The sequence below is a fragment of the Antechinus flavipes genome, chromosome 3, assembly GCF_016432865.1.
Source record: "Antechinus flavipes isolate AdamAnt ecotype Samford, QLD, Australia chromosome 3, AdamAnt_v2, whole genome shotgun sequence".
In the NCBI taxonomy this organism is placed as follows: Eukaryota; Metazoa; Chordata; class Mammalia; order Dasyuromorphia; family Dasyuridae; genus Antechinus; species Antechinus flavipes.
Window position 1 is genome coordinate 356195226 of NC_067400.1, and position 23770 is coordinate 356218995.

The window sequence follows — 23770 nt, forward strand, 5'->3', positions numbered from 1 at the left end:
TGTTATTTGGGGGAGAAGGGGATTAAATTAAGGATGTTAGTAGAAAAAGAGAAATCCCAAGTCTACGTATGAGTTAATTTGGGAAAGTAATTCCCTATGTTTTTATTTCATGATTATGTTAGGGCCTAGTGCATCTTTTAACTAGATTTTTATTCTTAATATCCCCATGCTAATGTATTTCAAACATGTTCCATGCCCTAGGTCCAAAAGAGCTGCCTGTATGATAAGCATCCCTAAAGTCTATAAATCAGCCAATGAAAACTTGATAAGACTTCCAGAGGTTCAGAAAAAGTACCACTACTTCTGGGCCTGACTTGTGCTCAAGTAACTAGTCAAGCATTCCCTGGCCTAAAGCTTGCTTTCTGTTTCCACTATTCTATCTCATTTCTTTTATGATACTAAATAAAATCACCATTCACATTATGTCTTAATGTACCTTTGCCATGAATTGTTGATCAAAGATGACCCCCCTTTTAAATTGATGAACTTCAGTGTATATGGGACCTTGGTTTTTATGTTGGGGGGAGATGGGGGAATTTTGTTTTGATATTGTTTCTCTTTATGGAGATATATATGCACTCTTGCTTCCTTCCCAAGGATACTTTTGACTGATAGAGGCAGCTCTCAATGAAATGGTTGGCTCCCACTGTTGTGGAATAGGCTGTTTTGGGAGGAGTCATCACTTAAATATAACCTATAAATAAGAAATGGTAGAATTTCTAAGTTCCTTTTTTTATAAATCAGACCAAAGGGAACATTCCTCTCAAAAAAGTCCATCCTAAAATAGTTGCAAACAACAACTTTGTGTTAGGTATAACTTCTATGTGTATATCCATATGGCCTGAAAGGAAAATTCTTGGATGAGAATTTTTAGATTTAAGGTACAAACAATCTTCCTCAGCCTCCAAACCATCCTTTATTTCACTTACGAGGATAGCTCCAATAGTCCAGATCCTTTGATGAAAAAAGAATGAACTGAGTCAGGGACCAGGGACCAGGAATTATCTTCTTCCATGTGGAATAGGAACCCAGAGAAATATGGAGGAAGATCCTAGGAATAAGAATTTTCTCTACCAAGCTTCAGTATTCTTTTCAGCCCAGAATTCACTTTGCCTCTTGTGTCTCTACTTTTGATTGGTTGATTCCTCCCAGAATCTGAATTTTAAGAAAGTGCCTAGACCAACCATATTCACATTTTCATTCCTCTCCAGACTCTATAGACTTTCTCTACCATGCAACCACAAAATTTACATGCTCCATTCTTTCTATCTTTTTCCACCCTCTTTCAATTTTATTTCATGTGTCAACTTCCCTTATTAAAATTATAAGATACTTTAGAAAAAGGATTGTCTTTCTTGTTGCCTATATTTGTATTCCCATCATTTAGTACAGTGTCTGGCATAGTATAAATGTTTAATAAATGCCTACTGATTTGAATCATAAATAAACTGATAATACAGTGAACGAACATATGATTCTTCTAGTCTACATTAAGTAACTGCTTGGAAAAAACTCACCTTGGAAAAGCATTACACTCTCCTTCCACTTTTCTGATCCAGAAAAGATATGCCATCATCTGTCTTAGACAGCATCTTTATCTTATTTAAGAAAAATATAAAATATTAGGACAAAAATAAATAACATGTAGATCACGCTGATAAGTCCCTCAATCACTCAGATGAGTTTTAGGAAGGGCTACCAAAGAATATATCAGAATATATGTATATCAGATATTCCAAGGTATGAAGGATATCAGGATTATATGACTAACCGAATAGTAGAATAGATATCATCTGTAACCTTATTTTACCCCAAATTTCAAAAGAAAGGAAGACATCAGAACTGGGAACACACATATTCTGGTTTATCATTTCTGAAGTTCTTAGGCTGATTAACTATAGTATCTAAGATACTATATACTGCTTGTAGTTTAACTGCAAACACCTAATAAGTGTTCATCAGGTTGAGTACTCACCAAGGTTGACACAGAATCAGACCTAGTTCCTACTTCTCTAAACCCCAGATTTTAATTCATGTCCCTGGCCTGTGAGAAAAAAACCATAATAAATGCAAGTATACTTATTCTTTTAAGTTCTTGTCTTCCTGAATCATTTTGTTGTTCTACTGACACTGACTTTAGAAGGGACAAAAGAAAAGCTTTCAAACATGTGAAGGGATATAAAGTAGAATATGGAAGGATTTAAACTTGTTCTATGTTTTCCTGTAGCCTAGAACCCAAGAGCAATAGATAGAAATACTAAGAATTAGAACTGTCCCAAAGTGGAATATGCTGTTTGAGCAAGAAGTGACTTCCCCTCATTGGAGAGCTTTAAGCAAAAGATGTATGACTATTTATCACAAAAAAAAAAAAAAAAAAAAAAAAAAGATTTTCTTTCTAGTTAGCATAGGCCTGGATGACCACTTAGGTCCCTTCCAAATTTAAAATTCTATGATTTTTGTGAACTAAAAATATACCAAAAACTTGAGCAATTAGCAATATCCCCCATTAGTTTATTTGTCCCTCTCACTTTCTGTTGTTTTGAATGCTTCTGGAGAAGGTATTTAATCACTTTCTGCCTCAGTTTCCTAACTTGGATAATAATCCCTCCTTTCTTACTTCTTTCTCAAGAAAGCTGTGATAACCAAATGTACTAAAAGGTAAGACAATACTTAGAAGAGAATAAAAGTAACCATATAAATAAGGATTTTTTATTTATACAATACACTAAAAGCAGTGGGGGGTACAGAGAAGGAGGAGGAAACTCACCTGTTCTTGGGATGGGGGAAAGGAAGATGATCAAGTTAAGTAGAAGTGAATCTGAATATGCAGGGTGAAGGAAAGAAGAAAGATACCTAGATGGGAGACTAAAATGGCTTCCACCATAATAAAAAGTCTAAGAAGAATAGTTTTAGAGAACTCACAATATAAATTAATTTCAATTATATCACAGCTCCAGAACAGCATGATTTTCAGCAAAGATATATTTTACCTGGGTTTTTGATGAAAAGGGGATTGGGTAGTTTCACTGCAAAATTAGGTTTGCTTCTAAGAACAATAAATTTATGAAATAGGCCACAAACATGTCTTGTGAAGGCAAACACTGTAATGGTAGCTGATTAAATACACTCAGTCACTTACCTTTTGAGACAATCTCCCACAATAAAGTGAAAGAATAATGTCATAGGAAAGACATTGAAGAGACAGAAAGGATCCATGGGACAAGAATGATAAATGGAGAAGGAGGCTATATTACATTTGAAAGCCAAAAAAAGGAGGGGAAAGCTGAGATTACAGTAGTTGAAGAAAGGATGGTAGAAAGTAGAGATATGATTGAAGTTTTGAAGATGTTAAAGAAGATAGTAAAGGTCAATACAGATAAGCTTTGTGAAAAATAATGACAAACACTGAAATTTAAGGACACGTTCTAAAAATAAGTGGCAGACAGAAAGAGATTACTTTTTGTTGTTGTTCAGCTCAAAGAATAGAGAATCTCCGTATATGTTATCTATTTTTGAGTTAGTTTTATTTTTCAAATAATCAAAAGAAGGAAAGTTGTGGGAGCAGAAAGAATATCAATCATTCAAAAGTAGGTATGGATTGTAACCAGAATTAAAATATCAGTTCATTAAATTTTCCTAAGGCCACAAATGTTTTTCTTGGAAAACTAATGATAGGAGATCCTCGTAGCTATAGGTAATGTGCAGATGTGGTAGAAATTTTTATGAATTTTGTAGGGGACACAGATAAAAATAAAAATAAAAATAGATACCTTCAAGGAGATTATGATAAAAGTTCTAATAATGGGTACTTGACAAGAGCTGAATCACAAAAAAAAAAAATATGACATTCTACATCTCTATATGTGAAAGTTAATTTTCCCTGTTTTGAGGGGGGTTAGTGATAAAGGAGATATAAGGAATCAGCAGCTGAATTCAATCACATAACTATTTTGAAAATAATTAAGTGAATTTAATCCACAGTTAAATTAGAGACTGATGCTGTTTGAGTGGTCTAGATCAAGAGGTGCTTCTAGATTGTGGACAGGTAAAAGCTTTTAGTTTTCCCAAATTCTTGCAGCATCTCTCGTGTGTCTAGACCTCTCTATAGACAGAGAGTGAGACAAAAGGAGACCTTTTGTCAGTCCACAGCAATTTGTAAAGAATTGTGCATGAGCATAGAGCTCTAACAATAACCCAAGCCTGACCCGGGTGGCTTGGGTGTCCACTACAGAATAGGGAAAGAAAAAAAGGTCTTTTACCTTGTCCAGAGTTCTGGGATTTCCTGGTCCCACTATCTCTAAAAATAAAGTGTGACAAAAAAAGGCCTTTTGTCAGAGAACGCAAGTATTCTTCTGGGAGAATACTGCACCAACAGCTCAAAAACCAAACTGGTTCTGAGTGTCTAGATATTCAGGATTCCTGATCAGGGAACCATAAATATGATGCTGTTTGAGGGGTCTAGAAACCTAGTAGTCTAGAGGTTAATGGCTATAAGCAAATTATTAAGAATCCCTTTAAATCAGTTGCAGGTTTAGAAGTGAAAGAATTCACTCATTCCCAAATATTAGTTGCAAAATGAAAGTTTATTGTTAGATAGAAATCAGTTTACCCAGAAACTGACTTCTATAGTGGCAGATCTATGGAAAATGGAATTTTGCACTGAGAATGCAGTTCTCAGTGGACAGAAAGTCCTGGCAGCAAAAGGAGCTTCCAAGGTCTATCTGCAAAGACTTTAGATGATGGAAGTTTATTATATTGGGTATCTTAGTGGGGGCTGGGAAACCTGAGCATATCAGAACCAGTGGAGGCTGGGCAGCCCAAGCAAGTTAGAATGGAGGCTGGGACAAGCCTGGATCTCCTATTAGAATTCAAAGGGATGCTTTTTGACCAGGATTTGTAACTGAATCAAAGGCTGTGGCATCCTAGAAAGATAACTTCTCTGGGAAGGATATGCCCTCAGCCAAGAGGAGTTGGGAATCTGAAAGGAATCACAGATCAATAGGAAATATAGTTTCGTAAAGAGACCCCAACCCTCTTCAAGACCAGTTACTGTCTAACTTGTTATTAAGATAACCAGTTGCTTTAGCGTTTTTTTTTTTTTTAATGTTACACCACTTTGTGGATATAGATATGGTCTAATGAGAATACATAATAACAAAAGATATGTTTTTTTGAAGAAAAAAACTGTCTCCCAAAAATTTCTGTCTTAATTTATTAGGCCTAATATTTAGGTTACATGAGAATATATTATAAAACAGAAAAAATATATATATCAGTCATCTATTAGTATAGTAACAGATACAATAGAAATCCCTTCCCTTATATTGACTTGGATGGGGAGGAGAGGAGAAAGAGAATACAAAATATAAACACTCTATAACAGTTGCCATCAAACTCAGTTAAAGGATGAAATATAGTCAGCCTCTGACTAAAGACAATTGTATCCGTTCTTGAATAAATCTGTTAAATGAAATTGCCTAGGGCAGTTAGGTTTTTTTTTGTTTTGTTTGTTTGTTTTTTTTAACTCAAAGGAGCTTTCTTATCTTTCTTTTCTCCTCACTCCATTCACCAAAACCTTATTTTCTGTTTGTTTGCAGAGTAGAACTACAGAAATGCCCTCTCCTTTTGCTTCAACTTTACATATATAGTTCCAAAATCCAATAGAACACTTTCAAATACAAGAAACGTTAAGTGCCTATTATGTGCTAAGAACCATGCTAATTGCTTGTAATGCAAAGATATTGAAAACAGGAACTGCCCTCAGTATCCCAGGAACCTAGGTTCTATTGGGGAAGCAAAATGGACAGAGATAAGTTATATACAAAATACATTTTCTTTGTATTTTGAGGGGGGTTGAGGAGGGAAAAGGATACACTAAAAATGGGAAAGATCAGCCTTTTATATTGAAATAATTGAGTGTTACATTATATGTTTATTTAATAGAGGTGATAAGTAAACTCCTTGAGGAATTTTTTTTAATTTGGTTTAGTAGCCTCAGCCCCTACAATTTTTGTTATATTTGTAATATTGTAATATTTGTATAACAAATATTACACTTGATAAGTGTTTTAAACTGCATTAATGATGGATTCCATAACAATGCAATGAATCCATTTTTAAAAATTAAGAACATTTTAAATAGATGTTGTTATTATTCTTCATACTCAATGTCAGAACTAAGGAATGAAAATCTTTCAGAATATATTTAGCACAAGAAATTAAAACCATGGAATGACAAGAGAATCTGCATATATCATCCCTGTCATACAATATGCCATTAAATTTGTTCAAATGATGATTTCAGTGAGCCTATGGAAGATGATCCTAATTACTTTTATTGAATTAGAAAACACACCAGGATTGTCATTTGCTCTGCTGAATAGAAAACACAGAGGAATAATAAATAAGAGGAATAATAGCAAGATAGTTGCCTGACTCATTATTGTTTCTCTCTGAATTCCATTGAAATTTAAGATAAAATGAAAGAGAATAACAACAACAACAATACTAAAATGTGTGTGTGTGTGTATGTGTGTGTGTCTATGTATGTATGTATATGCACAGAGAGAGAAAGAGAAACAGAGAGAGAGAGAGAGAGAGAGAGAGAGAGAAACAGAGATCTAGTAGAAGAAATTAAATCCATTTGTTACCAAGAAAAAAATAGCAGCATTGTCATCCTTTTCTGCTTTTATTCAATTATAATACCAAAAAATTTACTTTGCTTTTATATGTCTGCACAATGATCTATGGAATATTAAATAAAAGAAAATAGGAAAAAGGTGACTTGTTCCAGGATAATTTCTATCAGAACTCCATTGGAAAGATGAGAATGAGATAATGATAAAAAATAATAATGAAGCAAGAGGTTGAGTGTTTCTTATCTCGGGATGGATGGCACAATTCAAATTCCATCAGAATTCTATCAGAGACTGAGAATTCAAACAATGGTAACAGCAATAATAGTACTGATAAAGATGTCTATGGTTTACAAAATCCTTGCCTAAGAATAACCATGTGAGGTAATTTAAATGGTATTATAGTTATTTTATAGATGTGAAACTTAAAGGCCTAGCAATGAACATATAATTCATGTCTGAAGTAGAAATCAAAGTCAGTTATCCCAATTCTGAATTTAGCATTTTAATTATTAAGATATAGTACAGTCTTTATAACTATATTTACTCACATTTACAGTAGCAATAGAACATTGAAATTAAGAACAATGCAAAAGTATATGACTAAGCCTATTAATCATGTTTTAAGGGTTATTTTATTTCTTAATTGACCACTTTTATATATATTTTAAGCTGGGTCCCTCTATATCACCCAAATTATGAGTACAATGCAGGGGTTACTCATAGCCTCAATAAAATCACCAGAGCTTTGGCCTACTTCATTTTCTGACCTAGAATGGTTCAATTTTCATTAGGCAGGCTCATCTATAAAATTAGCAGGAGAATGGAATGATACACCACTCTAGTATCTTTGCCCAAAAAACCCAAATGGTCTCAGAAAGAGTCAGATAGTGTTGAAATGACTAAACAATAACAACAATTTTAATGAGACCTCAAATTGTCACAGCCCATTGTAGATCAGAACTCCTCAATTCATGAATTCTGACAGTCTCAGCATCCTTAAAAGCTGGGATTACAGATGTGTAAACCACACCCAGATATATTCTTCTTAAGATTGATCCAACTACCTTATTCTTAGACTCTCAATGTTAATGTGTTGGAGTAGAAAAAGCAGAAGCTCTCTAGTATGATGACTTGGGTTCAAATCACCCTTCTAACTACTGAGATGACTCTTCTCTTAACCTCTGCGAACTTCCCTTTCTTCATTTATTAAATTTAGGGATTGGAATAACAATTCTGAATCTGTAATGCTATGAATAGAAGTTCCCTAAAACTAAACTTACCATTTTCCCTTGACATCAGTCCTCCATTTATGTTGTCATTTCTAGCATTGGTATGACAACCTGGATTTAGAAACTCCCCCTCCACCAAGTAACATAGTCAACAAGTTTTGTCAATTATTTCTTTTCAGAATCTCTCATATCACATGATTGCTGGAATTATTCATACATAAAATTCCCTGGATCTTCCCTTTACATACCATCCTGCTAGTTACAAGTGATATTTAGACAAAATTTAGGCAAACAATGAATTAGAAAGAAGTTATCATATGCCTATTGTGAGCCAGAAAGGTATAAACACTATGTATTTCCATTTGAACATGAATTCATACGAACTGAAACAGGAGTTTTTACTCCTTTTGTAGTTGAAAAATCCCCATCAATATATGGGGGAAAGACATTTAACAGCAGTTAGGATTACAATTGAGTACTTTCACTTTTTAGGCAAGGCTGCTGCACTCTCACCTTTTCCTATTCAATGGAAAAATGATACACCACGTGGGTAGAACAGATACACCAGTATGGGTAGAACAGTAGTCCTTAACAAGTGATAAAATTCAGGCCTTAGTAAATATAGTGCAAGAGCAACTTGACCAAGGACACTTACAACCTTTTCTAAGTCCTTGGAATTCCCCTGTATTTGTTGTAAAAAAGAAATCTGGAAAATGGAGGATGTTGATTGATTTAAGAAAAGTAAATGAGCAAATGGAAGCTATGGGAACTCTTCAGCCTGTACTTCTATTTCCTACTCAATTGCCTAGAGAATGGCCTCTTTGGGTTATAGACATTAAGGATTGTTTCTATTCTATCCCTATAGATAAGGATATGAAAAGATTTGCCTTTTCAAAGTCCAGCGATAACTTAGCTGAGCCTTATAAAAGATATGAATGCATAGTTTTGCCACAGGGAATGAAAAATAGTCCTACTATGTGTCAAATGTATGTTGTTGCTGATCTTACTGCAGTAAGAAAAGCATTTCAAAAAGTAATATTGTTACATTATATGGATCATATCTTGGGATGTGTGCATGTTTACAAAAGATCATAGAAACACTAAGAAACTATAAATTGCATATAGCTGCAGAAAAAAATAAAAAACATGCTCCTTTTCAATATTTAAGATACGAAGTATACCCTAAGGTGCTTACAGTATAAAAATTGTCCTTAAGAACAGAGAAGCTAAACACTTTAAATGATTTTCAGAAATTGATAGGAGATATCCAATGGATGCATCCAGTGTTAGGCTTAACTACCAATCAGTTGCAACTTTTATATGACATTTTAAGGGGAGACACTGCTTTAAACTCACCATGCCAGCTTACAAAAGAAGCTCAAGAGGCTTTGAGAGAAGTTGAACTGGCTTTATCCAATGTGGTTGAAAGGGTTACTCAAAAACCCTTGAAAATAATAAGTTTTTTTCTACAAAAGAGGCACCCATAGCAGTCTTTCATCAAGGGCACAGTGTAATAGAGTGGTAACTCTATTACCCAGCACAACCAGAATAAAGCCTTACTCCTTACCCAGTGCTTGTGGCTAGAATCTTATTAAAGGCCATTAAGTGAGCAGTACAATTACCTGGGATAAAACCTGACAAGATGTAAACCTTTTATACCAATGCACAAATTAATGTATGCTGTGAAACCATCTCAGAGTGGCAAATTTTATTGGCCACAGCTCCAAATTTTACACGGGTCTCCATTAAAGATAACCTGGCTATCACATAATCGGTAATAGATTTTTGAAGAAAATATTTCTAAGGTTCCTTTTAAAGGACAAACTATCTTTACAGATGCATCCAAACATGACATTTATACTGTATACTCTCATGATTTAACTATAAAGAAAGTAGTCAGAACTACTTTTCAGTCCACTCAGCAGAAGGAATTGTATGCAATCATGCTAGCTCTTATTTTTTATCCAGGAGATATAAATATAATATTTGATTCAGCCTATTCAGTAGGTGTGGTACAAAGAATTGCCACAGCCCAATAAAATTTTCAGCTTCTAATATATATCTGCTCTTTAAGGAACTTCAAGAGCAAGTGAGAAAGCATCCAGGTAAGATTTATATCTTGCATGTCCACTCTCATAGTGAACTTCCAGGTCCCATTTTTGATGGTAATTCAAAGGCAGATAGCCTTCTAACCATGTTAGCCAATACTCCTTTATTTCAGGAAGCCCAAGAATCTCATTCTAAATATCATCAGTTTGCTTGAGCTTTATGTTTATAATTTGGGATAACAAAAGAGGAAGCTAGGAGCATAGTAAAAATCTGTATAGCTTGCCTTCCTTTCCACACTCCTACGCTCTCTCCAAGGAAGAACCCTCTTGGTTTGAGACCCAATGAAATTTGGCAAATGGATGTGACCCATTATAAATCTTTTCATCGTCTGTCTTTTATCCATGTTGTGGTAGATACCTTTTCAGGATTAACTTTTGCCATACCAGCAACAAAAGAAATAGTCCAAGTGGTCACTGGATTCCTCATCCAAGCATTTGCAATTATGGGTATGCCACAAGAAATAAAAACAGATAGTGGACCTACATATACTTCTAAACATTTTGAACATTTTTGTGCACAGTATAAAATTTTACACACCACTGGTATACCCTTTAATCCTCGAGGTCAGGCAATTGTAGAGAGAAGAAACAAAGACATTAAGATGCTCCTCCAAAAACAAAAGAAAAGGGGAGCCACGGGTAACCCTAGAGAACTTCTAAATTTAGCTCTCTATACTATTAATTTTTAAATTTTCTATAAAGATGCATTAGCTCCAGCAGACAGGTTTTATAACCCACCATAAGGACAGCATCCAATGAGAGCAGCTCTATTATCTTTAGATAATCACCGGATGATGTGGAGAGATCCAGAAAGTGGTTGAATGGAAGGGACCAGAGAGGTTAACTGTTTGGGGGAGAGGGTTTGCTTGTATCTCTACAGATGGAGAAGGAATCAGATGGGTACCAACAAGCATCTTGAGAGAGACAGAAAAAGAAAAAAACCTCAAAACAAAGGAAAAGACCTAAAAAACATCTGATACTGAAAGAGCATGGCTGATAATAAGACTGTTACAGAACTTCAAAACAAGCAGGAATCATTGGATCTCCTGAGATAAAAAAATTGTTGATAAGACTGTTGCAGAACTTCAAAATCAGCAGGAAACATTAGATTCCCTGAGACATGATAAGAAAGATACAGGATTTCAAAATCTGCGGAATCATTGGATTCTCTGACATATGAACATGAATTAATGGACAATAGATTGGTTTTGGACTATTTCTAGGACTTATGGACATGTATAATTCCTCATATTGATTCATGTTTGTTACATCACTACTAGCCTATGTTACTAAGTGCTTTTGTAATGACTCCCATGTTGATGAATTTATGTATATCTGTTTCAAGTGAGACCCTTCAGAAACCTGCTTCTCAGGTTATATTCCCCATTTTCCTTTGGTTTTCATCTCCCTTCCTGAGACATCAGAGAAGGCATGATCACCTCCTTTTTTAGTGTTTTTGCCCCTTTTGTGAGGAGTCAGGGAAGGTGTGATCACCTCCTTTTTGGGGTTCTCACCTCCCTGAGAAGTCGGGGAGGGCATGACCACCTATGTTCTAAAACAAAAGAAAGCAGGAGATGTTATGGGCCAGAACGCTGAACTTGAAACAAGGATTCTTACAAGCTGCTAACTCAGTGGAATTGATGATACAATGGTTATCTAGTTTAGCATGATGATTAATAGTTCTCTAAATTCAGTATGATTGATTTAATCTTAAAACAAGTAATTATTTCCTAGTGATATAATGATTGGTTTATGCTCAGTGTAGAGTATATAAGCTAGGATTCAGAACCAGAGAAGACAGAGGACTGGAGGTGGGAACTGAAACAGAGTCAGCAAGATTCATTTCCATCTTCATCAGCCTCTTGGTGATTAGCCTGTCCTCCTGCTCTGCCCACTGAGACCAAGGCTTGTCTGAAAGGCTCTTCAGAAAGCTGGCCCGGGCCCCAGGCAATGAAACTAGATTGTGAAGGAGATAATAAAGAATTTGTACTTTAACACCTGGCTATTCTTGTGGTGATTGCTGAACTGAAACTGAAGGATGCTCCAAAATCTCCAGAAAACAAAACAAGAACATTACACTATGTCCTCAAGGAGCTTGAACTTTATCAAGGAGAAATGTGAGTATATAAGAATATATATTTACACAAGAATTCACTTACTTTAATATAGATTTGGGTTTGCTTAACAAAAGATTTATTCATATAATTTGAAAAATAAATCTGATAATAAAATAGCTTATATACAAGCCTTTTTCAATAAATTATCATTCCCCATACATGAGCAGTATGGTCTCTTGAATAGAATAGAATGACTAAGCTTCAGAAGAGCTTAGTTAAAGCCTTTCCTTTAACAGAGGGATTCTTAAACTAGGATCCATACACAGATCTTTTTTAGGGAGTCTGTGAATTTAATTGGGGAAAAGTATGACTTTATTTTCAAATGTTTTTGTTCTTTCTGTAAATTCATGCATTTTATTTTGCTCGTTTATAAACATTATTCTAAGAAAAGGTCTACAAGTTTCATTAGGCTTTCATAAGGATGCATAACACAAAAATGGTTAAGAAGTCCTGCTCTAACATATACAGCTTTGACTTTGACTTTGAAAAAGCTACTTAAATCCTGACTGCCCCCAGGTCATTGGGTAAGACTCTAACTTGTAGAGCAGCAACTATAAATTCAGCAGGTCTTCATTGGTACAAAGAATGTCCTAGAGTTCCTCTCACCAAAGCAATCATAGGTCTTTGGTAACAGAGATCACAGCTGTGCACCTCCACATTTAGCAGGAGTTTGCATCCTAATGGGAAATACATCAACTGTAAGAAATGGTGTTCGGGAAAGGAAGTTGTGTTCTAAAATCTAAGCAGTCACAGGCATTTGACCTAGAGCATTAGGTCAGTAGTATCAAAGATTCTCTACCAACAGTGGTAGTATTAATTTGATTATTGTTTCCAGAGCAAGAAATGAAGAATCCAGGTAAGTTGTATGACATATAGGGAAATAATAAAGATATCACCATGAGGTAGACCCTGCTGTTTTGGTGGGTGGAGGAATGGAATATGAAGCATAGTGTAAGGCCAGATGCATAAAGTACGTAGTCAGGACAACTCAGTCTAACCCGGGCAATGTCCCAAATTAAAGTGATTTATATACTTCAGAGGGAATAGAGAAGTATATCAAGGACTCTATGAGTTCAGGTCATCTGGTGAGGGTAAAGGGAAAATTATCAGAACTTGATAGGGGAAAAGAAGGAAGAAGAATGCTCCAATCTGTCTTCTGTCATAGAGAAGGGAAGCAATATAGGTCAACCAAGTCTAATGTTTCAGAAGAAGCAGACTGCAGACAGAATATGTAACCACTGATCACAATTCATTCAATAAACAAAAAATTGTCAATAACCATTATAAAGCACCAACTGTATGTTTGGCAATGTGCAAAGCACTGGCCATATAAAAAAAGTTAAAATGCAGTTTTGCTCTCAAGGAATTCAGTCTATTGGGGTAAACAACATGAAAATAATTATGTACAAACAAGCTAGTTTGGAGTCCTCTTCTCAGGGGGTTGGTCAGTCTAGGCAAGGGGGAAAAAAACTACTTAGGACTGAGGAAATGCTATTCTATTTTCTCCAAGTCAAGAGACTAGGATGGATACATGATGAAATAATCTTACTCCTTTTTTTTCCCATAGGAGGCTGGAAATCTGGTAGAAAACAAGGTAAGATAGAGTGGCATCTTTTCCCTTACCTTAAGAAGCAAATCATCCCAGGAAAAACTTTCTAGAAGGTGACAGGATAGAACACATAATCATTGCTTCTAGTAAATCGTAAAAAATAACTCTCTAACTACAACAAGCAGGTGGGAGGGATAAACTTTGGGCTTTCCTTCCACTTATCCACCATTTCTAACAATTAACTATTTCAATTTCAAGTGCCTTCTTTTTTCCCTTCCCAATATTCACTTCTAAGGGGGAAAATCCCTACCTGTTTTCTGGTGCTTAAAATTCTTTTCAATGGAATTCTAAGACTTTCATTCCATATTTAGAGATGATGTTTAAATACTTGGCTGAGATAACATTTTCACAGTAACTCATTACAGGATAATTAGTCAATCAATCAAAAGTGTAAAAGTAGAGATCAGAGGATTCATCATTTTGATAGGCATCAGAAAATTAGAGGGCAGGGTACCTGGGATGGGAGAAAAAGTAATAATAAGTCCTTAAAGATATAAAAGGGTAAAGAAAAACTAAATTGGGAACACATTTAAAAGGTCTCTGATTTATTTAACTATGAACATTCAGATAATAGCAGTAAGTGGAAATACTTTTGTCCTGCACCCCTGTACACAGAGATTTGAGCAGCAAGAATATTTCTAGTGAGATCTATGAAACACACCAAAAACAATTTAGATTCATTTGAAAAGGGCTGTTTTTGGTTAGTTATCATTAAAATGCTCAGTCATTAACTTGAGAGTATCATTTACTTTAGTGATTTACCTGCTTCAAGAAAACTTTGGTTAATTATATATGTCTAAATGTATTTCTCTTCCATAAAATGAAAGAATCAAATCCTTGATAAAAAAAAAATCCCATCAGAGAAATCTAACCTCAAAGTAAACAAAAAAGTTAATGAAGTGAATAGAATTTTAGAAAAGTGAGGTATAATAGACATTTGGAGAAAATTAAATAGAGATTAAGCCATTTTTTCAGTGGCATCTACATGGCATCTACACAAAAACTGACCATGCTACCAACAAAGCCCAGTAGCCAGAGATAGAAAATACCATTTAAAATAACTTAGGTGATACAAAATATTTAAGACTCTACCTTCCAAGCCAAAGCCAAGTACTATATGAACAAAATTACAATACTTTTCACACAAATATAGTTAGGTTTAAAAAATTGGAAGAATAGTAAGTGGATTGGCTGAGCTGCTATAATAAAAATGACAATTCCACCTAAATTAATCTACTTGTTTAGTGCCATACCATACTGTCAAGTAATTACTTTGTAGACCTAAAAAAAATAATAACAAAATTCATCTGGAAGGACAAAAGATCAAGAATTTCAAGGAATTTAATGAAAAAAATGCAAACAGAAGTGGCCTGACTTTACCCATCATAAAACTATATTATAAAGTAATCATCAAAATCATTTGTTACTGGCTAAGAAATAGAATAGTGGATCAGTGGAATAGGTTAGGTTCATTAAATACAATAATCAAGGATTATTGTAACCTAATGTTTGATAAACCCAAAGACTTCAATTTCTGGGATAAGAACTCATTATTTGACAAAAAAAAATTGTTGGGAAAACTGGAAAATAGTGTGGCAGAAACTAGATACTGACCAGCATCTAACATCCTAGACCAAGATAAGGTCAAAATGTGTTCGTGATTTAGAGATAAAGAGTGATACTAAAAGCAAATTAGGACAATAAAGAATAATCTGCCTGTCAGAACCCTGGAAAAAAGAAGAACTTTATGGACAAAGAAGAACTGGAGAACATTTTTAAATGCAAAATGGATCATTTTGATTATATTAAATTAAAAAAGTTTTGCACAAACCAAACAAATGCAGCCATGATTAAAAGGGAAGCAGAAAACTGGGGGAAAAAATTTACAGCCAGTGTTTCTGATAAAGATTTCATTTCTAAAAGATGTAGAGAATTGACTCTGATTTCTAAAAATTCTCCAATTGAAAAATGGTCAAAGAATTTGATGTTTAAATGATATGAACAGATAATTTGAGATGAAGAAATTAAAGCAATTTCTAGTCATATACAAAATGATAAGAACATTGATCAGAGAAATGGAAATTAAGACAACTCTGAGATATGACAGGAAAAGGTGTTGATAAATGTTGGAAGGGATGTGGGAAACTTTAGAAACTAATGCATTGTTGATGGAATTGTGAAAACATCTAACTGTTCTTGAGAGTGATTTGGAACTCTGCCCACAGAGCTTTAAATTGTGCATACTCTTTGATCCAGCAATATCTCCACTGGGTGGGTATCCCAAAGAAATCATAATAGAGTAAAATGAATCCACATGTGCAAAAATGTTGATAGCAGCCTTTTTTAATTGGCAAGGAACTGAAAATTGAATGGATGCCCATCAGTTGGGGAATGACTGAATAAGTTTTGGTATACAAACATAATAGAATGTTATTGTTCTATTAAAAAATGATCAGCAGGCTGATTTCAGAAAATCCTAGAAAAACTTACATGAACTGAGAAGAACCAGGAGAACATTATGCACAGTAACAACAACGTTATGTGATGATCAAGTGTGATGGACTTGGATAGGTATAGCAATGAAGTGATTCAAGGCAATTCCAATAGAATTGTGATGGAAAGTGCCATTGGTGCCTAGAGAGAGAACTACAGAGTCTGAATGTAGATCAAAATATAGCATTTTTACTTTTTTGTTGTTGCTGTTTGTTTGCTTTTTTCTCATGATTTTTTTTTCCTTTTGATCTGATTTTTCTTGAACACCATGACAAATAAGGAAATATATTTAGAAGAATTGTATGTTTAAACTATGTTGGATTGCTTTCTGACGGAAAGGAGTGGAAGAGGGTAGAAAGGAAGAAAAATTTGGAACACAAGATTTTGCACAGTGAATATTGAAAACTATCTTTGCATATATTTGGAAAAATAAAATACTATTAAAAATAAAATTTAGAAAAAGAATTCTATCAAGATTCTATGGAGGGTAACTGAACACTAAAGCAAGAAGAAGCTATAATCACTCAATACTAATTAAGAATTCCTTGAATAAACATCAGAACCTCATAGTTAAAAGGAACGTTAGAAGCCTTATGATTCAACAATGTTCTAGAAGTAGCTCTAATTATTAAAAAAAAAAAAAAAACATTTCTTTACATCAAACCCAAATCTATCTTTTTGACTCTTCTCCCCATTGCTCCTATTTTGTACTCTAGGGGATCAAGCAGATCATGTCTAGTTCCTCAGCTGTATGACAGTCCTTCAAATATTTAAAGACAATTATAATTTCTCCTAAGTTTTCTCTTGTCCAAACTAAGCAGTCCTAGTTCCTTCACCTAGTACACCTATGGGAAGACTTTGAGACTTTTCTCCAATTTGGTCCCACCTCTCTGGAAGTTATTTTTTGCTGTTTTTTTTTTTTTTAACAGACAACATACATACATACATACACACATATTATCCTATATATTCTAAATTGTGACACCCAGATATGAACTAAGGATTCTTATGCAAGCAAGCAGGCCAGAACAGTTTTCAAGCTTCTTCTATTTGTCAGAAATTGTGTTGGCCACTGGGAATACAAGAACTTAAAGAACCTTTATATTCATGAAGTTTATTTTCAAATGGGTGAAGCAGTATCAACAGTCAAAAGGCATATTTAAAAGAAAAGAAATTGGTGGGGGGAGGAGAGAAGGAAAGGCACTAGAATCTGGCAAGGACTAGGGAAAGAACAAGATAAAGGATGAATCTTTAACAAGGTTAGTTCTAAATTGTACTCAATTTAGATCTTTTCACAACTCCGTCAACAATGCATTAGTTTCTCAGATTTCCTACATACCCTCCAACATTTATCAACACTTTTTTTCTGTCATCTTAGCCAATCGGAGAGATGTGAAGTCATATCTCAGAGTTGTCTTAATTTCCATTTCTCTGATCAATAATGATTTAGAATATTTTTGGCTATGACTAGAAATGGGTTTAATTTCTTCATCTAAAAGTTGTCTGTTCATATCATTTAAACATCATATCTTTTGACAATTTTTCAATTGGAAAATTTTTAGAAATTGGAGTCAATTCTCTACATATTTTAGGAATGAAGTCTTTATCAGATACACTGATTGTAATTTTTTTCCAAGAAAGAACTAAGGATTGAGGGAATTCCCAAAATGTGGGACAGACAGTACTAAGGTACAGAGATAGAAAATGTCATGTGTGAGAAACAATAAAAAGGCCAAATTGACCAGACAAGGTTAGCAAGAGAGAAGTAGTGAACAAAATTAAAAATAAACAGAAATTATTGGGGAGTGGAGAGTCCTGACATGATTTCATCTTTGCTTTAAGGAAATCACTTTGGCTGTTGTATGAAGCATATCGTTGAAAGAAATGAGACAAGGTAACTAATTAGAGAGTTAATGTATTGTAGTCTGAACCGAACCAAGTATGACAGGACTATTATCTCCTTCAATCTGGACACTAAACCTCAAAATTAGGCCTATAATCACATTAGCGTTTTTGACCACAATATTATATTCATATAAAACTTTAAATTCACTAAAACCCTCATATCTTTCCTCAAATGAATTACAATATAGGTATGACCACCAAGATTATATTTGTGGAATAATTAGTCAACTCAAAATTAAGACTATGCATTTATCTCTACTATATATCATATGGATTAGATTTAGTCCAATGCTCTAATTTGTCATTAATTTTTAAATCTTTATATTCTCTACCTAAAAGTAAACTAGTTCTCCTGGCTTTGTATTGTTTGCAAATTTAATAAGCAAACCATATATGACTTTATTTAAGTCATTGGTAACATATGGCCAGAAACAGATCCTTGAAACCTTCTTCTAGAGTTCTATTTTTCAAAGGTAAATTTAATCACTAATGGTGATTCTTCTGCCATGGGCATTTGACTAGTCCTCGTTGGTTTGCTGTTATTTAATTTACATGGTGTGGTAGGCAGGCAAATTTTTGGTGTTCTTTGAAATAAAATAAAGTAATTATATATTTAAATGTGTCTCTTATTATTTTGATTTGGTGCTTGAATATTCTATCATTAGTTATTTTCTAAAGATCTTTCATAAGATACATGCTTTAAAATTTAGGGAAAACAATTGGTATTGGTACTTTCATCATTTCAAAGTATCCATATTCTTTTACCACCCATTAATTCCTCAGAACTCTAAACAATGGTAAGTCACTAAATCTGAGCAGTAACCCTTCACCTTTCCCAAGCTCCTTCTCCAATCAAAAATTATTCTAAGCTTTACCTCATTCCTAAAAAAAGAAAACAGTTCTGAAGAACTGTTGACAGAAGTTCATAATATTTTATGGAAGGTATCAACAGAAAAAAATTCCAAATACAAAGAAGACCAAGAAAACAAAATAGCTTTCTGATGAAGCTGTAAAAATTTAGGGAGCATTGCCAACACTAAGGCTGGTGGATTTTTAGCTATTTAATTAACTTAATTTAATTAAATAGCTATTTAGCTATTTAAAATCCTAAAAGATGAAGCTGTTGAAATGCTGCATTTAATATGCCACCAAATTTGAAAAAATTCAGCAGTGGTCAACGGATTGGAAAAAAAATCAATGTACATTTCAGTTCTAAAGAAGAGCAATGCCAAAGAATCTTCAAATAATCAAATAATTATACCCATTTCATGACAGAAAGATTATGTTTAAGATTCTTAAAGCTAGACTTCAGCAATATGTGACAGAGAATTACCAGAAAAATAGGATGATTTTAAAAGAGGGAGACCAACTAGAGACCAAATTGCTCACACACTAGATTATAGAGGAAGTAAGGGAGTTCCAGAAAAAAAAATCTACTTCTGCTTCATTTACTTCACTGCAGTCGTTGACTATGTGTATTATAACAAAATGTAGCAAATTCTCAAAGAGATGGGAGTACCGGATCATCCTGTTTCTTGAGGAACCTGTATGCAAACCGAGAAGTAATAGAACTACTACTATTACACCTGATTAGTTTAATATTTGAAAAGAAGCATGACATTATTATTTTATTTTATTCATGCAGAATACATCATACAAAATGCCAGATTAGATGAATCAAAAGTCAGAATTAAGAGTGCTGGGAGAAATAGTAACAGAAATCAAAGAGGAATTAAGAAACCTCTTGATGAGAGCAAATGAGGAAAGTGTAAAAGTTGGATTGAAACATAACATGAAAAAAAATTACTATATTATATATACTTCCCTTCACATACTTAATGCTACACTCAAACTGGCACATGGCAGTTAGAAATATCTCCAAATTTACAAATCTCACATTACTTTTGAATTACTGCAATTCAGTTTTACTCATAAAGTGCTTTCTTTGGTGAAGGCATGCCATACTGGGCAGTTCTGTGCCAGTGTCTCACATATTTCACAATTAATTCCAAAGTTCTTCAGAGGGATTTAGGTGGTACAATGGATAGAGCACCAGCCCTAAAGTCAGAAGGACCTGAGTTCAAATCTGACCTCAGACACTTGATACTTCCTAGCTACATGACCCTGGGCAAGTTACTTAGCCCCAATTGCTTCAGCAAAAAATAAAAACAAACAAATAAATAGAGAGATAGATAGATACATGAATGAATGAATAGATAGATAGATGGATGGATAGATAGATAGATAGATAGATAGATAGATAAACAAATAAATAAAGTATACATCAGCCTCACCGTTTATATTTACATCCCTGGAAAAAAAAAAAACTGCCAAGGTAAATTAATTTATCCACAATCATTTCTGCAAAATCCTAATGAAACTTTTTCTTTCCATTGAAATCTTCTACACAACTGTTTCTTTCAGCTTCCTTGCTTTTCTGAACCATAATGGCAGTCCAGTGTTGTATTAGGAAAAATGTGACTTGGATTATTCTCTAGTTGCTTCATGCATCCCAATAATATTATAAGATCTTCAAAAAACAGGGTTAGATTTTTTTTTGTATGCCATGTTCTATTAAGCATTGGTTTGGTAATATAGGAAGTGATCAATGTGGATATTTTAAATTGATCTATACAAGCAGCATTAGAGTTCACATTGTTTCCCCTTACTTCCTTACCCCTAGATACATTTTACAAATGAGACTCAAGAGGCACTTGAGTTAGTTCTAAAACTCAGAAAACCATATCTGGGCTCCTAAGTTTTGCTTTAGACTCTTTAATTATCTCTCAATGGCTTATTGAGTTGGAAGAAAATATGAGGGAATTCAACACATCAATGCATGGAAAAGCAAAAAAAAAAAAAAAAAAAAAGTTAAGAAAAGTTATAAGTATCACTGTAAAATAAATCTCTAACAATTTCTCTATAAGCATTATTAGACTGAAAAGTAATAAAGAATAGTGAGGGGAAACACTCATACTGGGTCAGTTCCCAACATCGATTTTAAAAATCCCATAATTACACATATGACAGATTTAGTTAATCACTAATAAGAGGAAGGTGATTTCCAGGCAGTCCTTAATAATATAAATATAATGTGATGTGTGATACACACACACACACACACACACACACACACACACACATATATATATAATATATTTATACATACCCATACAAATATACATATATATGTATATTTATTAAGATATATATGCATATATATGGACTTTATAATATAAAATAGAAAATCATGCATAAAAGCAGTTCAATAGAAGGATCAATGGTATGACAGGAAAGAGAATGATCTCCTAGCTGTTTTGATCAGGAAAACATTATTGAGCAAGTGGTAAGAGAGCTAGATCTGAAGAAGAAAGATGACCTTGAGTGAAAATAGTAGGGTAGTAGTTCACCACATGCATAATTAGGTGGTATGTTTAAAAGCATGAAGGCTGGAGATAACAGAACAAAAAGATATCAAGCAGTCCAACTTTGCTAAAACATGGAATGCACAAAAATTAACAAGAAAAGATTAGAAAAAAGACTAGCATAATTTCAAATTATGTAAAATTTTGGTGACATGACTACTTTGATATTTTGATAGATGTAAAATTGCTCCAACATGGGGGTAGTATCCCCTTCAATAATGCATATCACAATTTATCTATTCTTTTTCATACTTTGAAATTTTGGTTCACAACTTCCCTTATATTTTCCAAATGAGATTAATCCAACATGCTAGGTTCTTCCTAAAGTTATTTTGACATTGAGTAGAGGCAATGGGTCATGGAGTATGTCTATCATTTATCCCTCACTCCAGCAACATAATGAACTCATGTTTTTAGTCATCCATCTTTCTGATGGCATCCTTTCTGAAAAAGAAGCAGCATGATTCTTGTTTGGCATAGTGCTACACATAAACCATATCTACCATGTATTTTTCTAGAATATGGAATATTAAATATGAAATTATACCCATAGCATGAGATACCAGGACTAAGAGTTTATCAGCTACTTAAAAAAAATTTAAAGAGTCATCCTAGGCCTTTGAGCATTGTATCATGTATTCTGCGGGTCATTGATTAAATTGAGAGTTGTATGAGCAATAAATGGACAGGGAATACACTGAAGTCCGAGAGACTCATTAGAGAATATATAATGTATTAAAAAACTTATTGGCAGTGTAATATTGCAAAAATGTCAATAAGAATGATCACTGAGAAGTGACCATTTGCCAAAAAAAAAAAAAAATAGGTCATTTGGGATCTTGAAAGAAGTTTCAATAGTGTGGGAGAGACAGGTGTTAGATTGCAATAGTGTGAGAAATGAAGAGGTGGTGATGAATTAGAGACATTAAGTTTAGACCATTTTTTTTTAAGATTAGTAGTGACAGGGAGGAGAGAAATGTTTGTGTGAGAGAAGGAATAGAGAAGGAGAGATTAAAGTTGAGACAAAAATTGAACAGAAGGTGATTCATAAAGCAAGATACTAGAGAAGCTAAAAGAAGGGGAAAAGGAAAAAGAGTTAGTATGGATACTAAGGAGAACTACTCCCTTCTTTGAGACAAGATAAGATGTGGGAGAATAAGGCATAGAGATCATATGCAAAGGGAGATAAAGGAACTTGTATCAGATAATAAATCTCAGCAAAATAAGGTGGAGTAAGATTATCCCCTGAGAGAAAAGTTGATATTGGTTTCTTAGGCAGGGATGCTTCCTATGCTTCATATCACTGCTAGTGAAAAAAGGGAGCCAATGGTTCAGGAATTTTGACATTTTAAACCCTCATCAAGGTACAAAGGATTATAGTATCATAAATGAAAGATTTGAACTTGGAAGGAATCTTACAGGCTATATAATCCAGCCTTCCCCTTATTTTGCAAGTGAGAAACATGAGAGGTCTTACTCTGTCTTGTAGAAAATAGCTGTGAACACTAGCACCTAAGTCATCTAACCTCAAATCCCATATTCTTTCCACTACACCATATTGATCCCATGCTAACAGAATGTTTCTTAGCAGAAAATGTTAGGAGTCTCTGTTTCTGGTCGTACTTCTCTTTCTAATGGAAGAGCAAATTTTGTTGTTAGGATGTGGCAGCACCAAGTAGATTATATATTTACAAGATAAGTTTGGGGTTCAATCAATTACTGTAGATTTTCTGGCAAAAGATTATCTAAAAATGGAAGACATTAGAAATCAAATATCATGTCTCTTGCTAGGCAAGACAGAAACACGTAGTCCATAGACAGAAACTATGTTTTCCTGTCTTCACATAAAAGGTCACTATAATGTCAGCACATATAGATGGAAAAAATTCATTTTGAATATCATCAGGCATGCATAGAGGTATTTATGATTGGCAGATGATAAATAATGGCTGTCAGTGAAGCTGAATGATTGATTAGTAAAATTGACTATATTGACCATTTCTTTAGGTAATACATAGATATACTATTATGCCTCAGTTTCCCTGAATTGTTTTGCCTCAGTTTCTTTGGTGGCAACCCCCCTTCCTGGCCATTAGGACTGAGATTAATAGGACTGGGAACCCTGGCTACTCTGGCATTCCAAAAGAGTCATAAAACTCCATTGGCTTATCTCAAATATTTATATGGGACCCTCTATCTTCTGGTTCAGACTTAGTGTCTCCTAGCTTCTTCCCTCCCAACTTACC